Consider the following 4,589-nt stretch of genomic DNA (forward strand, 5'->3'; position numbering starts at 1 on the left):
TGCGCGCTATAGTATGCCGTACGATATGGGCTATAGCCCACGGTCCAAAATGATGAGAAACGAGGCTAACTTTTTTTTTCAAAATTTCAAAAAACATGGGCTATAACCCATCGTTTTTGTCATTTCGTCATTTTTTTCAAATCCTCAAAAATGATGAAAAACGGCGCGCTATAGTATGCCGTACGATATGGGCTATAGCCAATGGTCCAAAATGATGAGAAACGAGGCTAACTTTTTTTTTCAAAATTTCAAAAAACATGGGCTATAACCCATCGTTTTTGTCATTTCGTCATTTTTTCAAATCTTCAAAAATGATGAAAAACTGCGCGCTATAGTATGCCGTACGATATGGGCTATAGCCCACGGTCCAAAATGATGAGAAACGAGGCTAACTTTTTTTTTCAAAATTTCAAAAAACATGGGCTATAACCCATCGTTTTTGTCATTTCGTCATTTTTTTCAAATCCTCAAAAATGATGAAAAACGGCGCGCTATAGTATGCCGTACGATATGGGCTATAGCCAATGGTCCAAAATGATGAGAAACGAGGCTAACTTTTTTTTTCAAAATTTCAAAAAACATGGGCTATAACCCATCGTTTTTGTCATTTCGTCATTTTTTTCAAATCCTCAAAAATGATGAAAAACTGCGCGCTATAGTATGCCGTACGATATGGGCTATAGCCCACGGTCCAAAATGATGAGAAACGAGGCTAACTTTTTTTTTCAAAATTTCAAAAAACATGGGCTATAACCCATCGTTTTTGTCATTTTGTCATTTTTTTCAAATCCTCAAAAATGATGAAAAACTGCGCGCTATAGTATGCCGTACGATATGGGCTATAGCCCACGGTCCAAAATGATGAGAAACGAGGCTAACTTTTTTTTTCAAATTTTCAAAAAACATGGGCTATAACCCATCGTTTTTGTCATTTCGTCATTTTTTTCAAATCCTCAAAAATGATGAAAAACTGCGCGCTATAGTATGCCGTACGATATGGGCTATAGCCCACGGTCCAAAATGATGAGAAACGAGGCTAACTTTTTTTTTCAAAAATCAAAAAACATGGGCTATAACCCATCGTTTTTGTCATTTCGTCATTTTTTTCAAATCCTCAAAAATGATGAATAACGGCGCGCTATAGTATGCCGTACGATATGGGCTATAGCCAATGGTCCAAAATGATGAGAAACGAGGCTAACTTTTTTTTTCAAAATTTCAAAAAACATGGGCTATAACCCATCGTTTTTGTCATTTCGTCATTTTTTTCAAATCCTCAAAAATGATGAAAAACTGCGCGCTATAGTATGCCGTACGATATGGGCTATAGCCCACGGTCCAAAATGATGAGAAACGAGGCTAACTTTTTTTTTCAAAATTTCAAAAAACATGGGCTATAACCCATCGTTTTTGTCATTTCGTCATTTTTTTCAAATCCTCAAAAATGATGAAAAACGGCGCGCTATAGTATGCCGTACGATATGGGCTATAGCCAATGGTCCAAAATGATGAGAAACGAGGCTAACTTTTTTTTCCAAAATTTCAAAAAACATGGGCTATAACCCATCGTTTTTGTCATTTCGTCATTTTTTTCAAATCCTCAAAAATGATGAAAAACGGCGCGCTATAGTATGCCGTACGATATGGGCTATAGCCAATGGTCCAAAATGATGAGAAACGAGGCTAACTTTTTTTTTCAAAATTTCAAAAAACATGGGCTATAACCCATCGTTTTTGTCATTTCGTCATTTTTTTCAAATCCTCAAAAATGATGAAAAACGGCGCGCTATAGTATGCCGTACGATATGGGCTATAGCCAATGGTCCAAAATGATGAGAAACGAGGCTAACTTTTTTCTTCCAAAATTTCAAAAAACATGGGCTATAACCCATCGTTTTTGTCATTTCGTCATTTTTTTCAAATCCTCAAAAATGATGAAAAACGGCGCGCTATAGTATGCCGTACGATATGGGCTATAGCCAATGGTCCAAAATGATGAGAAACGAGGCTAACTTTTTTTTCCAAAATTTCAAAAAACATGGGCTATAACCCATCGTTTTTGTCATTTCGTCATTTTTTTCAAATCCTCAAAAATGATGAAAAACGGTGCGCTATAGTATGCCGTACGATATGGGCTATAGCCAATGGTCCAAAATGATGAGAAACGAGGCTAACTTTTTTTTCAAAATTTCAAAAAACATGGGCTATAACCCATCGTTTTTGTCATTTCGTCATTTTTTTCAAATCCTCAAAAATGATGAAAAACGGCGCGCAATAGTATGCCGTACGATATGGGCTATAGCCAATGGTCCAAAATGATGAGAAACGAGGCTAACTTTTTTTTTCAAAATTTCAAAAAACATGGGCTATAACCCATCGTTTTTGTCATTTCGTCATTTTTTTCAAATCCTCAAAAATGATGAAAAACGGCGCGCTATAGTATGCCGTACGATATGGGCTATAGCCCACGGTCCAAAATGATGAGAAACGAGGATAACTTTTTTTTTCAAAATTTCAAAAAACATGGGCTATAACCCATCGTTTTTGTCATTTCGTCATTTTTTTCAAATCCTCAAAAATGATGAAAAACGGCGCGCTATAGTATGCCGTACGATATGGGCTATAGCCAATGGTCCAAAATGATGAGAAACGAGGCTAACTTTTTTTTTCAAAATTTCAAAAAACATGGGCTATAACCCATCGTTTTTGTCATTTCGTCATTTTTTTCAAATCCTCAAAAATGATGAAAAACGGCGCGCTATAGTATGCCGTACGATATGGGCTATAGCCAATGGTCCAAAATGATGAGAAACGAGGATAACTTTTTTTTTCAAAGTTTCAAAAAACATGGGCTATAACCCATCGTTTTTGTCATTTCGTCATTTTTTTCAAATCCTCAAAAATGATGAAAAACTGCGCGCTATAGTATGCCGTACGATATGGGCTATAGCCCACGGTCCAAAATGATGAGAAACGAGGCTAACTTTTTTTTTCAAAATTTCAAAAAACATGGCCTATAACCCATCGTTTTTGTCATTTCGTCATTTTTTCAAATCTTCAAAAATGATGAAAAACTGCGCGCTATAGTATGCCGTACGATATGGGCTATAGCCCACGGTCCAAAATGATGAGAAACGAGGCTAACTTTTTTTTTCAAATTTTCAAAAAACATGGGCTATAACCCATCGTTTTTGTCATTTCGTCATTTTTTTCAAATCCTCAAAAATGATGAAAAACGGCGCGCTATAGTATGCCGTACGATATGGGCTATAGCCAATGGTCCAAAATGATGAGAAACGAGGCTAACTTTTTTTTTCAAAATTTCAAAAAACATGGGCTATAACCCATCGTTTTTGTCATTTCGTCATTTTTTTCAAATCCTCAAAAATGATGAAAAACGGCGCGCTATAGTATGCCGTACGATATGGGCTATAGCCAATGGTCCAAAATGATGAGAAACGAGGCTAACTTTTTTTTTCAAAATTTCAAAAAACATGGGCTATAACCCATCGTTTTTGTCATTTCGTCATTTTTTTCAAATCCTCAAAAATGATGAAAAACGGCGCGCTATAGTATGCCGTACGATATGGGCTATAGCCAATGGTCCAAAATGATGAGAAACGAGGATAACTTTTTTTTCAAAGTTTCAAAAAACATGGGCTATAACCCATCGTTTTTGTCATTTCGTCATTTTTTTCAAATCCTCAAAAATGATGAAAAACTGCGCGCTATAGTATGCCGTACGATATGGGCTATAGCCCACGGTCCAAAATGATGAGAAACGAGGCTAACTTTTTTTTTCAAAATTTCAAAAAACATGGGCTATAACCCATCGTTTTTGTCATTTCGTCATTTTTTCAAATCTTCAAAAATGATGAAAAACTGCGCGCTATAGTATGCCGTACGATATGGGCTATAGCCCACGGTCCAAAATGATGAGAAACGAGGCTAACTTTTTTTTTCAAATTTTCAAAAAACATGGGCTATAACCCATCGTTTTTGTCATTTCGTCATTTTTTTCAAATCCTCAAAAATGATGAAAAACGGCGCGCTATAGTATGCCGTACGATATGGGCTATAGCCAATGGTCCAAAATGATGAGAAACGAGGCTAACTTTTTTTTTCAAAATTTCAAAAAACATGGGCTATAACCCATCGTTTTTGTCATTTCGTCATTTTTTTCAAATCCTCAAAAATGATGAAAAACGGCGCGCTATAGTATGCCGTACGATATGGGCTATAGCCAATGGTCCAAAATGATGAGAAACGAGGCTAACTTTTTTTTTCAAAATTTCAAAAAACATGGGCTATAACCCATCGTTTTTGTAATTTCGTCATTTTTTTCAAATCCTCAAAAATGATGAAAAACTGCGCGCTATAGTATGCCGTACGATATGGGCTATAGCCCACGGTCCAAAATGATGAGAAACGAGGCTAACTTTTTTTTTCAAAATTTCAAAAAACATGGGCTATAACCCATCGTTTTTGTCATTTCGTCATTTTTTTCAAATCCTCAAAAATGATGAAAAACGGCGCGCTATAGTATGCCGTACGATATGGGCTATAGCCAATGGTCCAAAATGATGAGA

The sequence above is a fragment of the Protomyctophum bolini genome (assembly GCF_963924005.1).
Source record: "Protomyctophum bolini genome assembly, chromosome: 2".
NCBI lineage: Eukaryota > Metazoa > Chordata > Actinopteri > Myctophiformes > Myctophidae > Protomyctophum > Protomyctophum bolini.